The following is a 13,025-nucleotide window of genomic DNA, read 5'->3' on the forward strand; positions in this document are numbered from 1 at the left end:
GCTCCCTACCTGACATCTTAGCGGCAGTTCCCTCAAACTACTATATTCTACATGTCGACAGACCTGCCAGCAAAAGAGGCGGGGGAGTTGCTGCGATAGTTCACAGCACCCATAAAGTCTCCTCTCTACCATCCTTTGACATATCTGGAACAGATAATCTGATCTTTAAAATGGATACCAATACGGGATCTTTACTTCTTATCCTTATATATCGCCCCCCCCAAAATATGCCCTCTTTTTCGGCCTCCCTAGCTGAACAACTTGCTCCTTTGATAATCTCCCACAGTAAAATTGTACTGTTAGGAGATTTCAACCTTTGGCTGGACTGCGCTGAGTCCGACTCTCAGGCAGCCTTGCTGAAGGAAACTCTTCTCGACATGAATCTTTCTCAACATATCCACCTCCCCACCCATGACAAAGGGCACAGCCTAGACCAAATCTGGTCCCAAAACATCTCTTTGACTATTCAGTCTATCACGCCTTGTGTTTGGTCGGATCATTACCTGATCAATTTTACTATGACTACCGGGAGAAGTAGTAACCCCCTGCCCAAGCCAGGAGGAAAAACCAGAAGGTGGAAGAATGTTGATGTCCCTGCTTTTATTGGTTCATTAACCTCTTCCCTTCCCCCGCTTGATCGGGACATTGAAAATATGGAAGAAGCATTCTCAGGGTGGCTACTTCAGGCAGCGGACACTCACGCCCCCTGTACCTACTCCCCTCGCTCTCGCCCCAACGACGCCCACAGGTGGTTTACACCTCTCCTGAAAACCCTCAAACTTGAAGTCCGTCAATTGGAACGCAAGTGGCGTACAGCCTATTTAGAACAAGACAGGGCTAACTACTGCAAGGCTCGCAAAAATTATCAAAAGCTCATCCTAAAACACAAAACCGAGTATTTCTCGGAAAAAATTCTTAAGGCTCATAATCAATCCAAGGAACTGTTTAATATTGTGGAAAATCTTAGCACTAGTGACAGAACTTCCCTCCCAACAGCCCCCACTCAGGAACTGTGCAATTCATTAAACTCCTTTTTCTTTGACAAAATCTGCACTATTAAACAAAACATTCCTACCACTCAGCCCCCCCTTTTATTTACAGACACCTTTTACAACCCTGACACTATGGATTCCTACCCCCCCATTGAAAACATCAACCTATCTAAACTCCTTTCTAAAATCAAATCCGGCTCCCCTGACGACATCTGCCCCCCTTACATCCTGAAAGAAGTGGGTACCAGCATCCCTGGGGGCCTACTTCCCATGCTGAATGCCTCACTTACCCAGGGTAAAGTTCCGAACAACTTTAAGAAAGCCCTCCTTATTCCCCTCATAAAAAAGGCAGGAGCCAATCCATTAGACCAACTCAATTACAGACCTATTTCTTTGCTGCCATACTGCGCTAAACTTTTGGAATCTCATGTATGCGACAGCATCTCCACATTCCTTGAAAATTCGGATTTTCTAGCACCTAATCAGGCCGGTTTCCGCCCTTGCCACTCCACTGAGGCGGTCATCCTCTCGGTGCAGAACACCCTGAGGCGGAATGCGGATGAAGGAATCCATCAGGCTCTGGTACTTCTGGATCTTTCTGCCGCCTTCGACACGGTCGACTATACCATCTTGGTCGACCGTGTCGAACAGGCAGGCCTCAGAGGCCCTGCGCTTAGCTGGATTCGTTCATTTATCACTGACCGAACCCAATCGGTCAGATTGGGCCCCTTCACAGCCCCCACCATACCCACCATCTGTGGAGTACCCCAGGGCTCCTCGTTGTCCCCCCTGCTTTTTAATTTATATCTACGCCCCCTTCTGTACTCCCTCAGGCACGCTAAGGTCACCATTTTCAACTACGCCGATGATTTGCAGCTCATCTTTCCTCTGAACACCAAGGACTCTGTGGTGGAATTCCAAAACACCATGTCCCACATTTTTAGTTGGATGAGCTGCAATCACCTTAAACTTAATCCAGGCAAGACCGAACTGGTCTTGCCTGGACAGAGCACCCTCAGCTGGAACCCCAGTTTCTGGCCCTCCTGTATGGGTGCCCCCCCATCTAAATCATCCTCGGTAAAGAGCCTTGGCATTTTTATCAGCGAGGATCTCTCCTTGAAAAGACAAGTCGGAGCTGTCGTCTCCTCCAGTTTCTTTCAGCTGAAGAAAATAAAAAAAATCGCTCGCTTCTTTTCCCAAGCTGCCCTCTCTCAGATCGTCATCTCCCTGGTTTTGTCCAGATTGGACTTTTCCAACAGTCTGTACCTCGGGCTCCAAACTGGAGAGCTAAAACGCCTCCAGCTGGTCCAAAACCAGGCAGCCAGACTTCTCTTGAACATTCCTAGAAGGCAATCGGTCAGATCAGGCTTGAAACAGCTGCATTGGCTCCCGGTGGAGCAACGCGTGGCCTTTAAAGCTGGGTGTATTCTCTTCAAGTCTTTACACGACATTGGCCCCACTTTCATCAGAGACCTTTTTAAAAAATACACCCCTCCCCGCAACCTCCGGTCTGCTCATAAAGCCCTTCTGACTGTTCCCTCATACAAGAAGAAGCGTCTCGGAGGCAGCTGCTTCGACCATCTTGCAGCTGCCTTCTGGAATTCTCTCCCTCTTCATCTGAAACTAAGTGACAACATCCTCAGCTTCAGGCATTCTCTGAAGACCTGGCTCTTCTCCCAGGCATATCACTAAGCTGCCTTTTCTCCATCAACCGCCGGCTACGCCTGTTTCTTCCTATAGCGCCATGAAGCCTCTGGGCGTACGAGCGCTCAACAAATATCATATAACATTAACAGAATGAGACTGAGTGCAGAGTGAGAGTGAGTGCAGAGTGAAAGTGAGTGCAGAGTAAGTGCAGAGTGAGTGTGAGTGCAGAGATATTGTGAGTCCAGAGTGAGTGTGAGTGCAGAGTGAGTGTGAGTGCAGAGTGAGTGCAGAGTGAGTGTGAGTGCAGAGTGAGTGTGAGTGCAGAGTGAGAGTGAGTGCAGAGGGAGTGTGAGTGCAGAGGGAGTGTGAGTGCAGCGTGAGTGTGAGCGCAGAGTGAGAGTGGGTGCAGAGTGAGAGTGAGTGCAGAGTAAGAGTGGGTGAAGAGTGAGTGCATAGTGAGAGTGGGTGCAGAGTGAGAGTGGGTGCAGAGTGAGAGTGGGTGCAGAGTGAGAGTGAGTGCAGAGTGAGTGCAGAGTGAGTGCAGAGTGAGTGCGAGTGTTGAGTGAGTGCAGAGTGAGTGTGACTGCAGTGTGAGTGCAGAGCAAGTGCAGAGTGAGTGCAGAGTGCAGAGTGAGTGCAGAGTGAGAGTGGGCGCAGAGTGAGTGTGACTGCAGTGGGAGTGCAGAGTGAGAGTGAGTGCAGAGTGAATGCAGAGTGAGAGTGAGTGCAGAGTGAGAGTGAGTGCAGAGTGAGAGTGAGTGCAGAGTGAGAGTGAGTGCAGAGTGAGAGTGGGTGCAGAGTGAGAGTAGGTGCAGAGTGAGAGTGGGTGCAGAGTGAGTGCAGAGAGGGAGTGGGTGCAGAGTGAGAGTGGGTGCAGAGTGAGAGTGGGTGCAGAGTGAGAGTGAGTGCAGAGTGAGTGCACAGTGAGTGCAGAGTGAGTGCAGAGTGAGAGTGAGTGCAGAGTGAGTGCAGAGTGAGTACAGAGTGAGTTAGACTGCAGTGTGAGTGCAGAGTGAGTGCAGAGTGAGTGCAGGGTGCAGAGTGAGTGCAGAGTGAGAGTGAGTGCAGAGTGAGTGCAGAGTGAGTGTGACTACAGTGTGAGTGCAGAGTGAGAGTGAGTGCAGAGTGAATGCAGAATGCAAGTGAGTGCAGAGTGAGAGTGATTGCATGGTGCAGAGTGAGTGCAGAGTGAGAGTGAGTGCAGAGTGAGAGTGAGTGCAGAGTGAGAGTGAGTTCAGAGTGAGAGTGAGTGCAGAGTGGGAGTGAGTGTTGAGTTAGTGCAGAGTGAGTGTGACTGCAGTGTGAGTGCAGAGTGAGTGCAGGGTGCTGAGTGAGTGCAGAGTGAGAGTGAGTGCAGAGTGAGTGCAGAGTGAGTGTGACTACCGTGTGAGTGCAGAGTGAGAGTGAGTGCAGAGTGAATGCAGAATGCAAGTGAGTGCAGAGTGAGTGTGAGTGCAGCGTGATTGTGATTGCAGAGTGAGTGCAGAGTGAGAGTGAGTGCAGAGTGAGAGTGGGTGCAGAGTGAGAGTGGGTGCAGAGTGGGTGCAAAGTGGGTGCAGAGTGAGTGCAGAGTGTGAGAGTGAGTGCAGAGTGAGAGTGAGTGCAGAGTGAGAGTGGGTGCAGAATGGGTGCAGAGTGGGTGCAGTGTGAGTGCAGAGTGTGAGAGTGAGTGCAGAGTGAGAGTGAGTGCAGAATGAGACTGAGTGCAGAGTGAGAGTGAGTGCAGAGTAAGTGCAGAGATATTGTGAGTCCAGAGTGAGTGTGAGTGCAGAGTGAGTGTGAGTTCAGAGTGAGTGTGAGTGCAGAGTGAGAGTGAGTGCAGAGGGAGTGGGAGTGCAGAGGGAGTGTGAGTGCAGCATGAGTGTGAGTGCAGAGTGAGAGTGGGTGCAGAGTGAGAGTGAGTGCAGAGTAAGAGTGGGTGAAGAGTGAGTGCAGAGTGAGAGTGGGTGCAGAGTGAGAGTGGGTGCAGACTGAGAGTGAGTGCAGAGTGATTTCAGAGTGAGTGCAGAGTGAGTGCAGAGTGAGTGCAGAGTGGGAGTTAGTGTAGAGTGAGTGCAGAGTGAGTGTGACTGCAGTGTGAGTGCCGAGTGAGTGCAGAGTGCAGAGTGAGTGCAGAGTGAGAGTGGGTGCAGAGTGAGTGTGACTGCAGTGTGAGTGCAGAGTGAGAGTGAGTGCAGAGTGAATGCAGAGTGAGAGTGAGTGCAGAGTGAGTGCAGAGTGAGTGTGACTACAGTGTGAGTGCAGAGTGAGAGTGAGTGCAGAGTGAATGCAGAATGCTAGTGAGTGCAGAGTGAGAGTGATTGCATGGTGCAGAGTGAGTGCAGAGTGAGTGTGACTGCAGTGTGAGTGCAGAGTGAGTGCAGAGTGAGTGCAGAGTGAGAGTGGGTGCAGAGTGAGTGTGACTGCAGTGTGAGTGCAGAGTGAGAGTGAGTGCAGAGTGAGAGTGGGTGCAGAGTGAGTGTGACTGCAGTGTGAGTACAGAGTGAGAGTGAGTGCAGAGTGAATGCAGAGTGAGAGTGAGTGCAGAGTGAGAGTGAGTGCAGAGTGAGAGTGAGTGCAGAGTGAGAGTGAGTGCAGATTGAGAGTGGGTGCAGAGTGAGAATAGGTGCAGAGTGAGAGTGGGTGCAGAGTGAGTGCAGAGTGAGAGTGGGTGCAGAGTGAGAGTGGGTGCAAAGTAAGAGTGAGTGCAGAGTGAGTGCAGAGTGCACTGTGAGTGCATAGTGAGAGTGAGTGCAGAGTGAGTGCAGAGTGAGAGTGGGTGCAGAGTGAGAGTGGGTGCAGAGTGAGAGTGAGTGCAGAGTGAGTGCAGAGTGATTGCAGGGTGAGAGTGAGTGCAGAGTGAGTGCAGAATGAGTACAGAGTGAGTGTGACTGCAGTGTGAGTGCAGAGTGAGTGCAGGGTGCTGAGTGAGTGCAGAGTGAGAGTGAGTGCAGAGTGAGTGCAGAGTGAGTGTGACTACCGTGTGAGTGCAGAGTGAGAGTGAGTGCAGAGTGAATGCAGAATGCAAGTGAGTGCAGAGTGAGAGTGAGTGCATGGTGCAGAGTGAGTGCAGAGTGAGGGTGAGTGCAGAGTGAGAGTGAGTGCAGAGTGAGAGTGAGTTCAGAGTGAGAGTGAGTGCAGAGTGAGTGCAGAGTGAGTGCAGAGTGAGAGTGGGTGCCGAGTGAGAGTGGGTGCAGAGTGAGAGCAGAGTGAGTGCAGAGTGAGAGTGGGTGCAGAGTGAGTGTGACTGCAGTGTGAGTGCAGAGTGAGAGTGAGTGCAGAGTGAGAATGGGTGCAGAGTGAGTGTGACTGCAGTGTGAGTGCAGAGTGAGAGTGAGTGCAGAGTGAATGCAGAGTGAGAGTGAGTGCAGAGTGAGAGTGAGTGCAGAGTGAGAGTGAGTGCAGAGTGAGAATGAGTGCAGATTGAGAGTGGGTGCAGAGTGAGAGTAGGTGCAGAGTGAGAGTGGGTGCAGAGTGAGTGCAGAGTGAGAGTGGGTGCAGAGTGAGAGTGGGTGCAAAGTAAGAGTGAGTGCAGAGTGAGTGCAGAGTGCACTGTGAGTGCATAGTGAGAGTGAGAGCAGAGTGAGTGCAGAGTGAGAGTGGGTGCAGAGTGAGAGTGGGTGCAGAGTGAGAGTGAGTGCAGAGTGAGTGCACAGTGAGTGCAGAGTGATTGCAGAGTGAGAGTGAGTGCAGAGTGAGTGCAGAGTGAGTACAGAGTGAGTGTGACTGCAGTGTGAGTGCAGAGTGAGTGCAGGGTGCTGAGTGAGTGCAGAGTGAGAGTGAGTGCAGAGTGAGTGCAGAGTGAGTGTGACTACCATGTGAGTGCTGAGTGAGAGTGAGTGCAGAGTGAATGCAGAATGCAAGTGAGTGCAGAGTGAGAGTGAGTGCATGGTGCAGAGTGAGTACAGAGTGTGAGAGTGAGTGCAGAGTGAGAGTGAGTGCAGAGTGAGAGTGAGTGCAGAGTGAGTGCAGAGTGAGTGTGACTACTGTGTGAGTGCAGAGTGAGAGTGAGTGCAGAGTGAATGCAGAATGCAAGTGAGTGCAGAGTGAGAGTGAGTGCATGGTGCAGAGTGAGTACAGAGTGTGAGAGTGAGTGCAGAGTGAGAGTGAGTGCAGAATGAGACTGAGTGCAGAGTGAGAGTGAGAGTGAGTGCAGAGTGAAAGTGAGTGGAGAGTAAGTGCAGAGTGAGTGTGAGTGCAGAGATATTGTGAGTCCAGAGTGAGTGTGAGTGCAGAGTGAGTGTGAGTGCAGAGTGAGTGTGAGTGCAGAGTGAATGCAGAGTGAGTGTGAGTGCAGAGTGAGAGTGAGTGCAGAGGGAGTGTGAGTGCAGAGGGAGTGTGAGTGCAGCATGAGTGTGAGCGCAGAGTGAGAGTGGGTGCAGAGTGAGAGTGAGTGCAGAGTAAGAGTGGGTGAAGAGTGAGTGCATAGTGAGAGTGGGTGCAGAGTGAGAGTGGGTGCAGAGTGAGAGTGGGTGCAGAGTGAGAGTGAGTGCAGAGTGAGTGCAGAGTGAGTGCAGAGTGAGTGCGAGTGTTGAGTGAGTGCAGAGTGAGTGTGGCTGCAGTGTGAGTGCAGAGCAAGTGCAAAGTGAGTGCAGAGTGCAGAGTGAGTGCAGAGTGAGAGTGGGCGCAGAGTGAGTGTGACTGCAGTGGGAGTGCAGAGTGAGAGTGAGTGCAGAGTGAGAGTGAGTGCAGAGTGAGAGTGAGTGCAGAGTGAGAGTGAGTGCAGAGTGAGAGTGGATGCAGAGTGAGAGTAGGTGCAGAGTGAGAGTGGGTGCAGAGTGAGTGCAGAGAGGGAGTGGGTGCAGAGTGAGAGTGGGTGCAGAGTGAGAGTGGGTGCAGAGTGAGAGTGAGTGCAGAGTGAGTGCACAGTGAGTGCAGAGTGAGTGCAGAGTGAGAGTGAGTGCAGAGTGAGTGCAGAGTGAGTACAGAGTGAGTGTGACTGCAGTGTGAGTGCAGAGTGAGTGCAGAGTGAGTGCAGGGTGCAGAGTGAGTGCAGAGTGAGAGTGAGTGCAGAGTGAGTGTAGAGTGAGTGTGACTGCAGTGTGAGTGCAGAGTGAGAGTGAGTGCAGAGTGAATGCAGAATGCAAGTGAGTGCAGAGTGAGAGTGATTGCATGGTGCAGAGTGAGTGCAGAGTGAGAGTGAGTGCAGAGTGAGAGTGAGTGCAGAGTGAGAGTGAGTTCAGAGTGAGAGTGAGTGCAGAGTGGGAGTGAGTGTTGAGTTAGTGCAGAGTGAGTGTGACTGCAGTGTGAGTGCAGAGTGAGTGCAGAGTGAGTGCAGAGTGCAGAGTGAGTGCAGAGTGAGAGTGGGTGCAGAGTGAGTGTGACTGCAGTGTGAGTGCAGAGTGAGAGTGAGTGCAGAGTGAGAGTGGGTGCAGAGTGAGTGTGACTGCAGTGTGAGTACAGAGTGGGAGTGAGTGCAGAGTGAATGCAGAGTGAGAGTGAGTGCAGAGTGAGAGTGAGTGCAGAGTGAGAGTGAGTGCAGAGTGAGAGTGAGTGCAGATTGAGAGTGGGTGCAGATTGAGAGTAGGTGCAGAGTGAGAGTGGGTGCAGAGTGAGTGCAGAGTGAGAGTGGGTGCAGAGTGAGAGTGGGTGCAAAGTAAGAGTGAGTGCAGAGTGAGTGCAGAGTGCACTGTGAGTGCATAGTGAGAGTGAGTGCAGAGTGAGTGCAGAGTGAGAGTGGGTGCAGAGTGAGAGTGGGTGCAGAGTGAGTGCAGAGTGAGTGCACAGTGAGTGCACAGTGATTGCAGAGTGAGAGTGAGTGCAGAGTGAGTGCAGAATGAGTACAGAGTGAGTGTGACTGCAGTGTGAGTGCAGAGTGAGTGCAGGGTGCTGAGTGAGTGCAGAGTGAGAGTGAGTGCAGAGTGAGTGCAGAGTGAGTGTGACTACCGTGTGAGTGCAGAGTGAGAGTGAGTGCAGAGTGAATGCAGAATGCAAGTGAGTGCAGAGTGAGAGTGAGTGCATGGTGCAGAGTGAGTGCAGAGTGAGAGTGAGTGCAGAGTGAGAGTGAGTGCAGAGTGAGAGTGAGTTCAGAGTGAGAGTGAGTGCAGAGTGAGTGCAGAGTGAGTGCAGAGTGAGAGTGGGTGCCGAGTGAGAGTGGGTGCAGAGTGAGAGTGGGTGCAGAGTGAGTGCAGAGTGAGAGTGGGTGCAGAGTGAGAGTGGGTGCACAGTGAGAGTGGGTGCAGAGTGAGAGTGAGTGCAGAGTGAGTGCAGAATGCAGAGTGAGTGCAGAGTGAGAGTGAGTGCTGAGGGAGTGCAGAGTGAGAGTGGGTACAGAGTGAGACGGGGTGCAGAGTGAGTACAGAGTGAGTGCAGAGTGAGTGCAGAGTGCAAAATGAGTGCAGAGAGAGAGTGAGTGCAGAGTGAATGCAGAGTGAGAGTGAGTGCAGAGTGAGAGTTAGTGCAGAGTGAGAGTGAGTGCAGAGTTAGTGCAGAGTTAGTGCAGAGTGGGAGTGGGTGCAGAGTGAGAGTGGATGCAGAGTGAGTGCAGAGTGAGTGCGAGTGCAGCGTGATTGTGATTGCAGAGTGAGTGCAGAGTGAGAGTGAGTGCAGAGTGAGAGTGGGTGCAGAGTGAGAGTGGGTGCAGAGTGGGTGCAAAGTGGGTGCAGAGTGAGTGCAGAGTGTGAGAGTGAGTGCAGAGTGAGAGTGAGTGCAGAGTGAGAGTGGGTGCAGAATAGGTGCAGAGTGGGTGCAGTGTGAGTGCAGAGTGTGAGAGTGAGTGCAGAGTCAGAGTGAGTGCAGAATGAGACTGAGTGCAGAGTGAGAGTGAGTGCAGAGTGAGTGCAGAGATATTGTGAGTCCAGAGTGAGTGTGAGTGCAGAGTGAGTGTGAGTGCAGAGTGAGTGTGAGTGCAGAGTGAGTGCAGAGTGAGTGTGAGTTCAGAGTGAGTGTGAGTGCAGAGTGAGAGTGAGTGCAGAGGGAGTGGGAGTGCAGAGGGAGTGTGAGTGCAGCATGAGTGTGAGTGCAGAGTGAGAGTGGGTGCAGAGTGAGAGTGAGTGCAGAGTAAGAGTGGGTGAAGAGTGAGTGCAGAGTGAGAGTGGGTGCGGAGTGAGTGTGGGTGCAGAGTGGGAGTGAGTGCAGAGTGATTTCAGAGTGAGTGCAGAGTGAGTGCAGAGTGAGAGCAGAGTGGGAGTTAGTGTAGAGTGAGTGCAGAGTGAGTGTGACTGCAGTGTGAGTGCAGAGTGAGTGCAGAGTGCAGAGTGAGTGCAGAGTGAGAGTGGGTGCAGAGTGAGTGTGACTGCAGTGTGAGTGCAGAGTGAGAGTGAGTGCAGAGTAAATGCAGAGTGAGAGTGAGTGCAGAGTGAGTGCAGAGTGAGTGTGACTACAGTGTGAGTGCAGAGTGAGAGTGAGTGCAGAGTGAATGCAGAATGCAAGTGAGTGCAGAGTGAGAGTGATTGCATGGTGCAGAGTGACTGCAGAGTGAGAGTGAGTGCAGAGTGAGAGTGAGTGCAGAGTGAGAGTGAGTTCAGAGTGAGAGTGAGTGCAGAGTGGGAGTGAGTGTTGAGTTAGTGCAGAGTGAGTGTGACTGCAGTGTGAGTGCAGAGTGAGTGCAGAGTGAGTGCAGAGTGCAGAGTGAGTGCAGAGTGAGAGTGGGTGCAGAGTGAGTGTGACTGCAGTGTGAGTGCAGAGTGAGAGTGAGTGCAGAGTGAGAGTGGGTGCAGAGTGAGTGTGACTGCAGTGTGAGTACAGAGTGAGAGTGAGTGCAGAGTGAATGCAGAGTGAGAGTGAGTGCAGAGTGAGAGTGAGTGCAGAGTGAGAGTGAGTGCAGAGTGAGAGTGAGTGCAGATTGAGAGTGGGTGCAGAGTGAGAGTAGGTGCAGAGTGAGAGTGGGTGCAAAGTGAGTGCAGAGTGAGAGTGGGTGCAGAGTGAGAGTGGGTGCAAAGTAAGAGTGAGTGCAGAGTGAGTGCAGAGTGCACTGTGAGTGCATAGTGAGAGTGAGTGCAGAGTGAGTGCAGAGTGAGAGTGGGTGCAGAGTGAGAGTGGGTGCAGAGTGAGAGTGAGTGCAGAGTGAGTGCAGAGTGAGTGCAGAGTGATTGCAGGGTGAGAGTGAGTGCAGAGTGAGTGCAGAATGAGTACAGAGTGAGTGTGACTGCAGTGTGAGTGCAGAGTGAGTGCAGGGTGCTGAGTGAGTGCAGAGTGAGAGTGAGTGCAGAGTGAGTGTGACTACCGTGTGAGTGCAGAGTGAGAGTGAGTGCAGAGTGAATGCAGAATGCAAGTGAGTGCAGAGTGAGAGTGAGTGCATGGTGCAGAGTGAGTGCAGAGTGAGAGTGAGTGCAGAGTGAGAGTGAGTGCAGAGTGAGAGTGAGTTCAGAGTGAGAGTGAGTGCAGAGTGAGTGCAGAGTGAGTGCAGAGTGAGAGTGGGTGCCGAGTGAGAGTGGGTGCAGAGTGAGAGCAGAGTGAGTGCAGAGTGAGTGCAGAGTGAGTGCACAGTGAGTGCACAGTGAGTGCAGAGTGAGAGTGAGTGCAGAGTGAGTGCAGAGTGAGTACAGAGTGAGTGTGACTGCAGTGTGAGTGCAGAGTGAGTGCAGAGTGAGTGCAGGGTGCAGAGTGAGTGCAGAGTGAGAGTGAGTGCAGAGTGAGTGCAGAGTGAGTGTGACTACAGTGTGAGTGCAGAGTGAGAGTGAGTGCAGAGTGAATGCAGAATGCAAGTGAGTGCAGAGTGAGAGTGATTGCATGGTGCAGAGTGGGAGTGAGTGCAGAGTGAGAGTGAGTGCAGAGTTAGAGTGAGTTCAGAGTGAGAGTGAGTGCAGAGTGGGAGTGAGTGTTGAGTTAGTGCAGAGTGAGTGTGACTGCAGTGTGAGTGCAGAGTGAGTGCAGAGTGAGTGCAGAGTGCAGAGTGAGTGCAGAGTGAGAGTGGGTGCAGAGTGAGTGTGACTGCAGTGTGAGTGCAGAGTGAGAGTGAGTGCAGAGTGAGAGTGGGTGCAGAGTGAGTGTGACTGCAGTGTGAGTACAGAGTGGGAGTGAGTGCAGAGTGAATGCAGAGTGAGAGTGAGTGCAGAGTGAGAGTGAGTGCAGAGTGAGAGTGAGTGCAGAGTGAGAGTGAGTGCAGATTGAGAGTGGGTGCAGAGTGAGAGTAGGTGCAGAGTGAGAGTGGGTGCAGAGTGAGTGCAGAGTGAGAGTGGGTGCAGAGTGAGAGTGGGTGCAAAGTAAGAGTGAGTGCAGAGTGAGTGCAGAGTGCACTGTGAGTGCATAGTGAGAGTGAGTGCAGAGTGAGTGCAGAGTGAGAGTGGGTGCAGAGTGAGAGTGGGTGCAGAGTGAGAGTGAGTGCAGAGTGAGTGCACAGTGAGTGCAGAGTGATTGCAGAGTGAGAGTGAGTGCAGAGTGAGTGCAGAATGAGTACAGAGTGAGTGTGACTGCAGTGTGAGTGCAGAGTGAGTGCAGGGTGCTGAGTGAGTGCAGAGTGAGAGTGAGTGCAGAGTGAGTGCAGAGTGAGTGTGACTACCGTGTGAGTGCAGAGTGAGAGTGAGTGCAGAGTGAATGCAGAATGCAAGTGAGTGCAGAGTGAGAGTGAGTGCATGGTGCAGAGTGAGTGCAGAGTGAGAGTGAGTGCAGAGTGAGAGTGAGTGCAGAGTGAGAGTGAGTTCAGAGTGAGAGTGAGTGCAGGGTGAGTGCAGAGTGAGTGCAGAGTGAGAGTGGGTGCCGAGTGAGAGTGGGTGCAGAGTGAGAGTGGGTGCAGAGTGAGTGCAGAGTGAGAGTGGGTGCAGAGTGAGAGTGGGTCCACAGTGAGAGTGGGTGCAGAGTGAGAGTGAGTGCAGAGTGAGTGCAGAATGCAGAGTGAGTGCAGAGTGAGAGTGAGTGCAGAGGGAGTGCAGAGTGAGAGTGGGTACAGAGTGAGACGGGGTGCAGAGTGAGTACAGAGTGAGTGCAGAGTGAGTGCAGAGTGCAAAATGAGTGCAGAGAGAGTGAGTGCAGAGTGAATGCAGAGTGAGAGTGAGTGCAGAGTGAGAGTGAGTGCAGAGTGAGAGTGAGTGCAGAGTTATTGCCGAGTTAGTGCAGAGTGGGAGTGGGTGCAGAGTGAGAGTGGATGCAGAGTGAGTGCAGAGTGAGTGCGAGTGCAGCGTGATTGTGATTGCAGAGTGAGTGCAGAGTGAGAGTGAGTGCAGAGTGAGAGTGGGTGCAGAGTGAGAGTGGGTGCAGAGTGGGTGCAAAGTGGGTGCAGAGTGAGTGCAGAGTGTGAGAGTGAGTGCAGAGTGAGAGTGAGTGCAGAGTGAGAGTGGGTGCAGAATGGGTGCAGAGCGGGTGCAGTGTGAGTGCAGAGTGTGAGAGTGAGTGCAGAGTGAGAGTGAGTGCAGAATGAGACTGAGTGCAGATTGAGAGTGAGAGCAGAGTGAGTGCAGAAATATTGTGAGTCCAGAGTGAGTGTGAGTGCAGAGTGAGTGTGAGTGCAGAGTGAGTGCAGAGTGAGTGTGA

This window comes from Lissotriton vulgaris, chromosome 11 (genome assembly GCF_964263255.1).
Source record: "Lissotriton vulgaris chromosome 11, aLisVul1.2, whole genome shotgun sequence".
NCBI classification, from domain to species: domain Eukaryota; kingdom Metazoa; phylum Chordata; class Amphibia; order Caudata; family Salamandridae; genus Lissotriton; species Lissotriton vulgaris.